The sequence below is a fragment of the Bos indicus x Bos taurus genome, chromosome 1, assembly GCF_003369695.1.
Source record: "Bos indicus x Bos taurus breed Angus x Brahman F1 hybrid chromosome 1, Bos_hybrid_MaternalHap_v2.0, whole genome shotgun sequence".
Classification (NCBI taxonomy): Eukaryota; Metazoa; Chordata; class Mammalia; order Artiodactyla; family Bovidae; genus Bos; species Bos indicus x Bos taurus.
The window spans coordinates 31,595,251-31,610,194 of NC_040076.1; positions in this window are offsets into that span (position 1 = coordinate 31,595,251).

Here is a 14,944-nt window from a genome sequence, read left to right on the forward strand (position 1 = left end):
CATGTCCATTGAGTCGATGATGCCATTCAACCGTCTCATACTCTGTCGTCCCCTTCTCCTCCTGCCCTCAATCTTTCCCAGCATCAGGGTCTTTTCCAATGAGTCAGCTCTTCGCATCAGGTAGCCAAAGTATTGGAGTTTCAGCTTAAACATCAGTTATTCCAATGAACACCCAGGACTGATTTCCTTTAGGATAGACTGGTTAGATCTCCTTGCAGTCCAAGGGACTCTCAAGAGTCTTATCCAATACCACAGTTCAAAAGCATCAATTCTTCGGTCCTCAGCTTTCTTTATAGTCCAACTCTCACATCCATACATGACCACTGGAAAAACCATAGCCTTGACTTGATGGACCTTTGTTGGCAAAGTATGTCTCTGCTTTTTAATATGCTGTCAAAAGTACCTGTTTAAAATAAATTTTAGAGGTTGTAATTTTTATGATTAAAGAAATCACTGAGATTGTGATTTTAAATTATTTATGAGACTTTGGTACTAGCCATAAATCATCTGATTTTTAAAAAATTAAAATAAAATTAAATATTACACTGGATTTTTCTCTTAAGTTTGGAATCCACTAGGTAAGCTTTTTCCTATGATGATCTGGCATTTATTTGTAGATTGTCTATTCACATGGCATATGCATGCTTGGCAGTTCAATAAAAATTTTGGAGAACATGTAAAAATTATCCATGATACATTATATAGTTGTAGTTCACTAGGCAGGTTTTGAAATAATCAAAATATTTTTCATAAATCCTTTAAATTGAAATCTCAAAAGTAATTATTTTGATATTATTAAATTAATTAAAGGTTATGTGTAAGCAGCTAGGGATGTTTCACTTTGTTTACATTGCCATCTGCTCTAATTACATAACCAAGGCTACTAGACATTATTCAAAAATATGTACTTTTTAAAAAATATATAAATTTATTTATTTTAATTGGAGGCTAATTACTTTACAATATTGTATTGGTTTTGCCATACATCAACCTGAATCTGCCACGGGTGTACACATGTTCCCCAACCTGAACCCCCCTCCCACCTCTCTCCCCATACCATCCCTCTGGGTCACCTATTGTTGACCTAGAAAAATTGCTAGCTAAATTCTTTTACAAATTAAACAATGTTTAACAAATAGAATACCTTTTCAAAGTAGAAAAAGACACTGGTAAATGAGCCTAGGTTTTTCATCAAGGAAACCAATTTCTCTGAAATTTTCTTTAATGAAAAATCTCACATTCATGTATATTTTATACAGCAGAAGTAGAAAAAGGGAGAAATTAGTAATCAGTAGTTTCTTAATTCTGTACTTTTAGCTTCAAAGTTTAAATCTCACACTCTTACAAAATCCACACATTCTTTGGGCTCTTGATATCTACTTTAAATATTATGAGGTAAAACTTTGAAGAAACTGTATCTAAATATGTAACTATTCTTCACTATATGAATTTTTTTTTTGTGTTCTTGACAATCATGTTCATTTCTTGACTACTTGTTTAACCCATCGTATTGATTGAGGGCATTTGTATCTGTCTCTTCCCCTCTTTATTTTAAGTTTCACCATCTTTTTATGGGATTAAATTTCCCATAAGAATAAACTTCATTAGCATTTACTATTTTTAAAGTCATCTCTCTACTTGTAAGTAATCAACTGGAAGTGAAAATTGTCTTCAACCTCACTCTACTATCATCTCTGTATATGTAAATTAGGTTTCAATCAAGAGGCAGAGACCACACAATAATTTGAAGAACATAAAATATTATTAACTATAACCAGATTAGAGTAATGAGAATTGGTTAAGAAGTAAAGGGAAATCTAAAGAATGCAAGAATAACTGTGTGTAAGCTGCTGCTGCTGCTGCTGCTAAACCTAGAGCTGAGATGGAACATGCACAGAAGAAAACCTAGAGCTTGATTCAGACCTTGTTTGAGAAGAACAGTCCAGACCATTGAGTGGCAGAGAAATCGCTTGACTGCACTGGCAGAAACTGCTGTAAAATTGTCTTCCAGAACTTGCTAATGAAAACACCTCTCAGGGAGATGTGTCACCAGAAGAACTCCACCAAGAAATCAAGAAAAGAAAGTTGCATTTGCGTTATATTACTGTCAGGGGAGTGTGTAATTTCCTCAGTTCTGTCTCATCACAACAAAAATTTGAAGCAATGGACCAGTGTTACAGTTCTCAGACAGGCCAGCATTACAGCTCTTGGACAGACCAGTGTCACAGCTCTCAGACGGACCAGCATCACAGCTCTTGGATGGACCAGTGTTACAGCTCAGTTGTATTTAAAAAATAAAGGAAAATACATCCTCAAGGCATGAGGGCATGCCAACCCAAAAGACATGAAGAGAAGAGGGAGAGAGAGGGAGAGAGCAAAAGAGACCCCTAGCCCTTTGGCTCCTCTTTTTATATGCTTTTTCTCCTCCTCCTGGGCTTACCCTATGTAAGTTGGGCTACCCAGGAGTACTGTTTGTTCTACCTGAGGTCCTCACTCTGGTCCTCAGATCTTCCTTTGTTCTATTTTTGTGGGCTTTTCCCTTCCAGTCTTTCTGGACTCCTTTTTTCTATTCTAACTACCTAACATTACTAAGATGGCAGTGTGATACAATTTATTTATGTTATTGAAACTGTTCAGAAATTAAGATGTTGAGAAAACTGAAGGGGTTTGAATAAATGAGAAACTTGGGTGTATCATGATATACCAAAAGAACCAATACAGAGCAATATAATCTGATTACATATATAACTTTAAAATAGGTAATATTTTTCTAGCTAATCAGAAAACCAGTCATTTCAGTATTGCAAGCCAATATGTTTTAATTATGAAAATCCATCAAATGATCAAATAACTATAGTCTCTAAACAAGGCAGTAGATATGCCTTCTTAAAAAATGGTGGTAATGTAACAAGATATAAAAACTTCAGAAGACATCATTTCTCTTTAAGTTTTGAAATCTGCAAGTATGAAAAAAACAGGATTGCATTTGCTTGACTTTCTACAACTTCCACATTTTTTTATTCTTTGGTTCTAGTTTAGAGTATATTGTTTCATAACTTCAACATATTTGACCCTAGCTTCGATGTGGGAGTTGGTGAGATGAGAAACTTCAAACTGTGATTTTGAAACCCCCGGTTCAAATGCTCTGGGGTGATACTGTGAAGAGAGTGTTCCTTAAAATAAACGATCTGATCTTCAATCAAGAAAAGTGTTAACTTTCTGGAAACTTTCCAGTTTGCTGTTCTGAAGAACTCAATTTAGCAATTTCATCAACTTTCACTATCCGTGCTACTGGAAAGAAGCAGTGGCAGTGAATAATCTAAAAGTGCAGTTAATTTTAAAAGAATTTATATGAAGTGATTTTCTGTTGTAGATTTAACTTCCTAGTTGTGTTGTACCTAAGCTAACAATAAAATTAGTTTTTCTTTCCTCAGGGTATAATAATTGGTAGCTCAGTAAAATAATGTATAATAAGGGAAGCCTAGGCACTTTTGTTAGTTAACATGAAAAATTCCTAGTAGCACTGTACTTGGAGAGATAGTTGAAAATTTTTGATAATAAAGAAATCTTACTGTGTTTTAAAGTGGAGAATCAATATTCTTGGCCCTACATTGTGAGATGCTGAGTAGACCTCATGCTTATGCACATTAGTGAGGTGAATATACCTTACCAGCTTACATTTCTGTGAATCCATGATTTAAAAGCACATTGTCAGTTATAAAGCATTATATAAATATATACTGCATTAGAACTTGTCATAATGTGGTATACAAGCTCTTCTTAATTCCCATTAATAAACACATGAAAAATAACTTTTTATTTCACATTTAATCAGGTACTAGGTTCTATGATTTCCTGTTTCAATAATGACTCTAGAAGACATGTTTCCAAAAGCCTAAGCCCACCCGAAAAGAAAAATGACAAAATAATTTTCTATAAATGAAGAAAAACTCCTTGGCTGCAGCACAGAAGAAAGGATTATAATAACATAGTTTGGGAAGTTTTAGGAAAAATGAGACACATGAAGAGGGCATTGAGCAGATTCTGGCTTATGACAAATAATGGCAAACTCAGTCTGCTAAGAGAAATAAACTTAGAGTGGCTACAATAGCTAAAGGGACGTGTGTATTCTGATAAGCAACAGTAACAAATGCAACCAGCTCGGGAAATCTGTAGGGAGATTGAAGTCTCTGAAAAGTCACAGTATGTGGGAGATTGGTTGTTTCAGACCTTGACTAGGAGAAGCAAAGAGATAATATTTTCAAAGAAACATTTTAAATTCCACTGTACTTTTATTTATCAACTTTTTATGTTAGCAATCTGGGTAATATAAGGGCAGGATCAATGTCTTATGCAAGAGTGAAATTGATGTAATTTTATGTGGCCTGACCAGTCATTCATAGACATTTATTTTCTACTTCATCTTCCTGATGGCAAATTTTGCCACCTGCAACCTCCTAATGTTTCTCAGAGTCATGTTCATGAATATATGAAAATTTAATGCATGATAAAGATGGCATCACAAATGCATATAAAAAAAACAGATTGTTTATTAGATAGTGTAGGGAAAATTGGCTCATTACAAGAAAAAAAAAAAAACTTGGATCTCTACCTAACTCCACATAGAAAGGTAGCCTCCAGATGGTATAAAAACTTAATGAAAAGTAAAACTATAAAGTCAATAAACAAAACTGTAAAAGACTATCATTGTTACTAAAATACTATGAAGAATTTCTCAAACAAGATTTTGAAAGTGTTAACCATGAAAGAAAACAAAGATGAAAGACTGATGATGTTAAATCAAGATAACATAAAAATATAAAATTTGAATGAATGAATAAAATGGAAAAAGTTAATATTAACCATATAGAGATTATACTAAAATATACTGATCACTCTAAATTGACTACAAAAGATAGCAATGCAAATAAAAAAAAATGAGCCAAGGTGATGAATAGTCAATGTACAAAAGAGGAAACTTATAAACTAAGAAAAATATGAATAAATTGTATAATCATTTGTAGTCACATAAATGAAATTTAAAATAATTAGATATCACATTAAACTTATAGAATTTGACAATGGTGAGTCTTGCTTGTATATGAGGAAGCAGAGCGCCTCGTGACTTGACGATGCTCCTTTCATACGAGTGGTCTGTCTCTCCTTTGGCAAATTAAGTGCATGCACAACCAGTGGTCCAGGAGATATATGTATGTATGTATGTATGTGTGTATATATATACACACATACACACAGAATTTGTCATTGTTGTTGTTTAGTTACTAAACTGTGTCAGACTCTTTTGCAACCACATTGACTGTAGACCGTCATGTCCCTCTGTCCATGGGATTTCCTATACAAGAATACTGGAGTGGGCTGTCATTTCCTTCTCCAAGGGATCTTCCCAACCCAGGGATCAAACCCATGTCTCCAGCATTGGCAGGCAGATTCTTTGCCAGTGAATCACCAGGGAAGTATATATATATATATACTCATATATATATATATATATATATATATATACATGAGATTGTTATTGTTGTTGTTCAGTCACCCAGTTGTGTCCAATTCTTCACAAACTCATGGACGGCAACACAGCAATCCTCCCTGTATCTCACCAACTCCTGGAATTTGCCCATATTCATGTCCATTGAATCGGTAATGTCATCCAGCCATCTCATCCTCTGATCCTCTCTTCTCCTTCTGCACTCAATCATTTACACCATCAGGGTCTTTTCAATTGAATCAGCTGACCAAAATATTGGAGCTTCGGCATCAGTCCTTTCAATGAATATTCAGTTTATTTCCTTTAAGATTTACTAGTTTGACCTCCTTGTTGTCCAAGGGACTCTCAGGAGTCTTCTCCAGCACCATAGTTTGAAGGCATCAGTTCTTTGGTGCTCTGCTTTATTAATGGTCCAGCTCTCACAACCATACATCACCACTGGAAAGACCATAGCTTTTACTATATGAACATTTTTTGGCAAAAAGATGTCTTTGATTTTCAAAATACTGTCTGTTTTTTAGCATATCTTTCCTGCCAAGAAGCAGTCATTACTTGGTTTCATGGCTGCAGTCACCATCTGCAGTGATTTTAGAGGCCAAGAAGAGGAAATCTGTCATTGCTTCTACCTTTCCCCCTTTTATTAGCCATGAAATGATCAGGCTGGGTGCCATGATCTTAGTTTTTTACTATTTATTGTTTAAGCCAGATTTTCACTCTCCTTTTTCACCCTCATCAAGAGGTTCTTTATATCCTCTTTGCTTTCTGCCATTAGAGTGGTATCATCCACATATCTGAGGTTCTTGCTGTTTTCCCTGCCAATCTTGATTCCAGTTTGCAACTCATCTAGCCTGGAATTTCTCATGATGTGCTCAGCATATAAGTTAAATGAACAAGGTGACATCAGACAGGCTATTCTTACTCCTTTCTCAGTCCTGAACCAGAAAGTTGTTTCATATAGGGTTCTAACTGTTGTTTCTTGACCCATATACAGGTTTCTCAGGAGACAGGTAAGATGGTCTGATATTCCCATTTCTTTAAGAGTTTTCCACAGTTGTTATGATCCACACAGTCAAAGGCTTTTAGCCTAATCAATGAAACAGTGGTATATTTTTTTCCTGAAATTTCCTTGCTTCTCTATTATATTCTCACAGAATTCTCCTGAAGAATAAAAAGGGAATTGTACAACCTACTTTCTATCTTTGAAAGGATAACTGAAATGTGATACAGGCATATCATGAAGTAGTATTAATTGAAGTAGCTTCCTGTTTTCTCAGAAGACTGAGAGGGCTTTTGTCCAATATTTACTGTGGAAACCTGGTCAAGCTCCCAAAGTGAGGAAATATATTTAATGAATATTGAGAACAAAGAAGGAAACAAGAAGCTAATGCCTCCAAAATAATAGAGTATTGGAGCCTGGCAAGTTCAAGATCAATTATTTGGTTGATTCAGTGCCTGGGTCAAGAAGTTGGAATTGTAACACCCTGAGCTCACATCCTACCATGGGCACATCAGAACTACAGTTGTTTACAGAACTACCGATAAAGAAAAAAAAAAATAGAAGACTAACAGAAAATATCTTCTACAACAAAAGATATAAAGAAGGGACCATGTAGAAATGGGTAGGAGGATTGGAGGCATAGTATAATAAAGATAAATACCCCTGGGTAGGTGGGCCAAAAAGCAGCAGGATAATTATAATGACATATTTTCTTTCTAAGGAAGAACATTAAATCCAAAAGCAAAATAATACACTTACACATTCTTCTCAAATGTACATGGATAATTTTCAAGGATAGATCACATGCTAGATCACAAAACAGGTCTCAGTAAAGTTAAGAAGAAAAAAAAGAAAGAAATTGTATTAAGGATCTTTTCTGACCATAATGCTATGAAACTAGAAATAAGCTACAAGGGAAAAATAAATCTCTCTCTCACACACACACAAATGTGGAGGCAAAACAGTATATTGCTAATCACAGTGGATTACAGATGAGATCAAAGACGTAATAGAAAAAATTTCTTGAGTTAAAGGAACACAAAACTACAATTAATCAAAATATTATATGGGACATGTAGAACATTGAGAGTGGAACAATGAACCTAACCATACACCTAAAGGTACTAGGAAAATAAGAACAGAAATAAAACCCAAAGCTAGAAGAAGGAAAGAAATCATAAAATCCATCAACATTTCAACTCTTTCAGTTCAGTTCAGTTCAGTCGCTCAGTCGTGTCTAACTCTTTGCGACCCCATGAATCACAGCACGCCAGGCCTCCCTGTCCATCACCAACTCCAGGAGTTCACTCAGACTCACATCCATTGAGTCAGTGATGCCATCCAGCCATCTCATCCTCTGTCATCCTCTTCTCCTCCTGCCCCCAATCCCTCCCAGCATCAGGGTCTTCCAATGAGTCAACTCTTCGCATGAGGTGGCCAAAGTACTGGAGTTTCAGCTTTAGCATCATTCCTTCCAAAAAACACCCAGGGCTGATCTCCTTCATAATAGACTGGTTGGATGTCCTTGCAGTCCAAGGGACTCTCAAGAGTCTTCTCCAACACTACAGTTCAAAAGCATCAATTCTTTGGTGCTCAGCTTTCTTCACAATCCAACTCTCACATACATACATGACCACTTGAAAAACCATAGCCTTGACTAGATGGACCTTTGTTGGCAAAGTAATGTCTCTGCTTTTCAATATGCTATCTAGGTTGGTCATAACTTTCCTTCCAAGGAGTAAGCATCTTTTAATTTCACAGTTGCAGTCACCATCTGCAACACAATGGAAAACATATGGGTATATAGAATTTATAAAAAAGACAAAGATTCACATGGTCACATAAAATCAGTATAAAATATAGACTGCCTTTGTTTTTGCTTAATAATAATTCAGAATGAATGGTAGAATACAGCCAGAATTTTAAACAAAATATAATTATATAATTGAAAAATATTGGGTAGACAAAACCTTTTTTATAATTCACATTAAATCAAAATATAGCAAAAATAAGGATAAATCTGATGATTTTTATTAGACTTAAATAAGAATGTCTTCATTAGAAAATATTAACACTGGGAGGAAAAAAAAGCAAAGCAAAATTATTCTTACAAATCTAATAGCAACTGGTCATAGCTATTTCCAAATTGACTTCAATTTTAATATTTTATCTTACACTTATTAATATCCCAGGTGGCACAATGGTAAATAACCTGTCTGCAATGCAGGTGACACAGGAGATGCAGGTTCAATCCCTGGGTCAGGAAAATCCCCTAGAGTAGGAAAAGGAAACCCACTCTACTATCCTTGTCTGGAAAATTCCATGGTTAAAGGAGCCTGGTGGGCTACAGTCAATGGGTTCACAAAGAGTCAGACATGACTGAGCACACACACACACATACACATCAACATTATATGAGTGGGCTTATCTAAATCCTCTCATTATTGACTATTCTGAATTTTTAAATATTCGTTAATCCAGTAAATGTTAGCAGATATATATTTTTAAGCTCTAATAAAATTAATATCTTTTAACTTCTTATTAGCCAATTGTCCTTTATTTTTAGAAAATTACTACTTTGAGTTTTTAATTTCATGATACCATATTTTTTAATTTTATATGAGTAAAATGAAAAAAAAAATACAATGAGGAATACATTACAGGTATAACTATAAACAAGCTATGCAGTTCAGTAAGTTGTTGCTTTCAGTTTTTTTACTACTTGTATTGAATTTAATTCAAAAGTACAAAAAAAATCTAGTTAAGCTGTTACTGTTTGCAGATGATGTGATACTATACATAGAAAATTCTAAAGATGCTACTAGAAAGTTATTAGAGCTCATCAAATAATTTGGTAAAGTTGTGATACAGAATTAACACAGGAAACGGGATACAAAACGCCTACATACAAATGAATTCCATTCCAAGAGCAAACTTGTAAGTCTAATTTGTCCATAAGTCCAACAAAGTTAGCCTAGGTACCCAGCTAACACAATCTGCCATATAGGACTGTACTGTAATAAGTTTATAATTCTTTTCACAGAAACAATACACAAAAATATAAATAAAATATTTTTAATCTTATACCAGAATATCTTGAAAAGTACAGTAGTAGAGTAAAACAGCTGGCATATAAAGGCTGGGATTGAGTGAACAGGAGAGAAGAGGAGGGGCAGAGAGGAGGTAGGAGATGGTAGAGCTGAAGAATCATCAGAAATATGAAATGGAGGGCAAGCTGCCATTTCACTCACAATTGACATGAATAGAATAGATTCTGGTACCTTGCTGGAACCAGATGCAAGTTCACATTTTTGAAAGTTTGCAACTTGAAGGGGACTTACTGTACAAAAAATTATCTTTCATTCCTATACACTAAAAATGAAAGTTCAGAAAGAGAAATTAAGGAGACAATCCTATTTATCAACACATAAAAATAGTACAATACCTAGGAATAAGCCTACCTAAGGAGGTAAAACTGTAAGATGCTGATGAAAGACATTGAAGATGACATAAAGAGATGGAAAGATATTCCATGTTCTTGGATTGAAAGACTCAATGTAGCCAAAGTGACTATATTATCCAAGGTAATCTACAGATTCAGTGCAATCCCTATTAAATTACCAATAGAATTTTATACATACATAGAAAAAAATTTTTTAATTGTATGGAAGCACAAAAGACCCCAAATAACCAAAGCAATTCTGAGAAAGAAAAATGGAGATAGAAGAATCAGACTCCCAGACTTCAGAATATACCACAAAGCTACAGTCATGAAAACAGTAGAGGACTGATAGAAAAACAGAAATATATCAGTGGAACAGGATGGAAAACCCTGAAACAAATACACATGCATGTGGCTAATTAATCTATGAAAAAGGAGGCAGGAAAATACAATGGAGAAAAGATAGTCTTTTCAACAATTGGTGCCAGGAAAACTGGATAGCTACATGTAAAAGCACAAAACTAGAACACTTTCTAACACCATACACAAAAATATACCATGTTCATGGATTGGAAGAATCAATATAGTGAAAATGAGTATACTACCCAAAGCAATTTATAGATTCAACGCAATCCCTATCAAGCTACCAACAGTATTCTTCACAGAGCTAGAACAAATAATTTCACAATTTGTATGGAAATACAAAAAACCTCGAATAGCCAAAGCGATCTTGAGAAAGAAGAATGGAACTGGAGGAATCAACTTACCTGACTTCAGGCTCTACTACAAAGCCACAGTTATCAAGACAGTATGGTACTGGCACAAAGACAGAAATATTGATCAATGGAATAAAATAGAAAGCCCAGAGATAAATCCACGCACATATGGACACCTTATCTTCGACAAAGGAGGCAAGAATATACAATGGATTAAAGACAATCTCTTTAACAAGTGGTGCTGGGAAATCTGGTCAACCACTTGTAAAAGAATGAAACTGGACCACTTTCTAACACCATACACAAAAATAAACTCAAAATGGATTAAAGATCTAAACGTAAGACCAGAAACTATAAAACTCCTAGAGGAGAACATAGGCAAAACACTCTCCGACATACATCACAGCAGGATCCTCTATGACCCACCTCCCAGAATATTGGAAATAAAAGCAAAAATAAACAAATGGGACCTAATTAACCTTAAAAGCTTCTGCACATCAAAGGAAACTATTAGCAAGGTGAAAAGACAGCCTTCAGAATGGGAGAAAATAATAGCAAATGAAGCAACCGACAAACAACTAATCTCAAAAATATACAAGCAACTCCTACAGCTCAACTCCAGAAAAATAAACGACCCAATCAAAAAATGGGCCAAAGAACTAAATAGACATTTCTCCAAAAAAGACATACAGATGGCTAACAAACACATGAAAAGATGCTCAACATCACTCATTATCAGAGAAATGCAAATCAAAACCACTATGAGGTACCATTTCACACCAGTCAGAATGGCTGCGATCCAAAAGTCTACAAATAATAAATGCTGGAGAGGGTGTGGAGAAAAGGGAACCCTCTTACACTGTTGGTGGGAATGCAAACTAGTACAGCCACTATGGAGAACAGTGTGGAGATTCCTTAAAAAACTGGAAATAGAACTGCCTTATGATCCAGCAATCCCACTGCTGGGCATACACACTGAGGAAACCAGAAGGGAAAGAGACACGTGTACCCCAATGTTCATCGCAGCACTGTTTGTAATAGCCAAGACGTGGAAGCAACCTAGATGTCCATCAGCAGATGAATGGATAAGAAAGCTGTGGTACATATACACAATGGAGTATTACTCAGCCATTAAAAAGAATACATTTGAATCAGTTCTAATGAGGTGGATGAAACTGGAGCCTATTATACAGAGTGAAGTAAGCCAGAAGGAAAAACATAAATACAGTATACTAACGCATATATATGGAATTTAGAAAGATGGTAACAATAACCCGGTGTACGAGACAGCAAAAGAGACACTGATGTATAGAACAGTCTTATGGACTCTGTGGGAGAAGGAGAGGGTGGGAAGATGTGGGAGAATGGCAGTGAAACATGTAAAATATCATGTAGGAAACGAGTTGCCAGTCCAGGTTCGATGCATGATGCTGGATGCTTGGGGCTGGTGCACTGGGACGGCCCAGAGGGATGGTATGGAGAGGGAGGAGGGAGGAGGGTTCGGGATGGGGAACACATGTATACCTGTGGCGGATTCATTTTGATATTTGGCAAAACTAATACAATTATGTAAAGTTTAAAAATAAAATAAAATTGGAAGAATAAAAAAAAAAAAAAATGAATTAAAGACGTAAATGTAAAGCTAGATACTATAAAACCCTTAAAGGAAAACATAGGCAGACATTTTTTGACATAAATTTCAGCAATATCTTTTTGGATCCATCTCCTGGAGTAATAGAAATAAAAACAAAAATCAAATTCAGTTCAGTTCAGTCAGTCAGTCATGTCTGACTCTTTGCAACACCATGGACTGCAGCACGCCAGGTCTCTTTGTCCATCACCAACTTCCAGAGTTTACTCAAACTCATGTCCATTGAATCATTGATGCCATCAAACAATCTCATCCTATGTTTTCCCCTTCTCTTTTCCCCTTCAATTTTTCCCAGCAACAGGGTTTTTTTTCCAATGAGTCAGTTCTTCACATCAAGTGGCCAAAGTATTGGAGTTTCACCTTCAGCATCAGTCCTTCCAATGAATATTCAGGACTGATTTCGTTTAGGATGGACTGGTTGGATGTCCTTGCAGTCCAAGGGACTCTCAAGAGTCTTCTCCAATATCACAGTTCAAAAGCATCAATTCTTTGGTGATCAGTTTTCTTTGTAGTCCAACTCTCACATCCATACATGACTACTGGAAAAACCATAGATTTGACTAGATGGATCTTTGTTGGCAAAGTAATGTTTCTGCTTTTTAACATGCTGTCTAGGTTGGTCATAGCTTTTTATCCAAGGAGTAAGCATCTTTTAATTTCATGGTGCAGTCAGTCTGTCACTGTTTCCATTGTTTCCCCATCTATTTGCCATGAAGTGATGGGAACAAATGCCATGGTTTTAGTTTTCTGAATGTTGAGTTTTAAGCCAACTTTTTCACTCTCCTCTTTCACTTTCATCAACAGACTATTTAGTTCTTCTTTAGTTTCTTCCATAAGGCAGGTGTCATCTGCACATCTGAGGTTATTGATATTACTTCTGGCATCCTTGATTTCAGCTTGTGCTTCATCCAGCTCAGAATTTTGAATAATATACTCTGCATATAAGTTAAGTAAGCAGGTTAACAATATACAACCTTGATGTACCCTTTTCCCTATTTGGAACAAGTCTGTTTTTTTTTTTTTTTTCTTACATGCATTTAATTGCTATGATGATGATTTCCAAAGGTGATTTCCTAATTTCATCATTTATTTTACATTTGTCATTTTGCTTTGTACTACAAACAAAGCATCTTTTTTTTTTTTTTTTACTATTTATATCAGTAAAGGCTTATGGATTCTTATTTTATTCAATATAATAAAAAAAAAACATGAGTTTTGTGTATATATATGTGCATGTGTGTGTGTGTGTGTGTGTATGTGTGTATAAACATACATACTGTTATGCAACTTAAATTGTTCAGTTTGGCCAGTGAAAATTATAGCATATTCAGAACTGACTTCAATGTCCTTATGATAAGTCTTCTTAATTCTCTGAGCAGAGCAAAAAAGTTGGCTTAAAGTTCAACATTTAGAAAATTAAGATCATGGCATCTCGTCCCATCATTTCATGGCAAATAGATGGGGAAACAGTGGAAACAATGGCTGACTTTATTTTTCTGGGCTCCAAAATCACTGCAGATGGTGACTGCAGCCATGAAATTAAAAGACGCTTGCTCGTTGGAAGAAAAAGCTATGACCAACCCAGACAGCATATTAAAGAGCAGAGACATCACTTTGCCAACAATAGTCCATCTAATTAAGGCTATGGTTTTTCCAGTAGTCATGTATGGATGTGAGAGTTGGACTATAAAGAAAGCTGAGTGCTGAAGAATGTATACTTTTGAACTGTGGTGTTGGAGAAGACTCTTGAGAGTCCCTTGGACTGCAAGGACATCCAACCAGTCCATCCTAAACAAAATCAGTCCTGGATATTCATTGGAAGGACTGATGCTGAAGCTGAAACTGCAATACTTTGGCCACCTGATGCGAAGAACTGACTCATTTGAAGAGACCCTGATTCTGGGGAAGATTGAGGGAGGGAGGAGAAGGGGACAACAGAGGATGAGATGGTTGGATGGCATTACCAACTCAATTTACATGACTTTGAGCAAGCTTCAGGGGTTGTTGATGGACAGGGAAGCCTGGCGTGCTGCAGTACATGAGGTTGCAAAGAGTCGGACACGACTGAGCGACTGAACTGAACAAAAGTATGAAAAACTGATGGTAAAAGAGTAACCAGAATCAGGATGAGAAACAGGATAGCTGTATAGTCTCTCTGTGTGTCTGCCTTCAAACTACATGTTCATTAACAAAAGGTAAAGAAGCAACTTCTGCGTTAAAGAACTATTTTCCTGAAATCAATCAAGTGTTTAATCTAAAATCCTAAATATGGAACAAATTCACATTGCATAGTACCTGTTGGAAAACAATAAGTATGCACAAAATTCTGTGATATATCTGCCCAAAACCCAGAATTAAAACCTAAACATGAAGAAATAGATTTCAAAATTTAAAGAATATTCTAAGAAATTGTTGATGTTCATTTGCTCAGTATGTGTTCAACTCTTTACAACCTCATAGACTGCAGAACACCAGGATTCCCTGTCAATCACCATCTCCCAGAGCTTGCTTACTCTCATGTCCATTGAGTCAGTGATGCCATCCAACCATCTCACATTCTGTCATCCCCTTCTCCTCCCACCTTCAGTCTTTCCCAGCATCAGGGTCTTTTCCAGTAAATCAGTTCTTCACA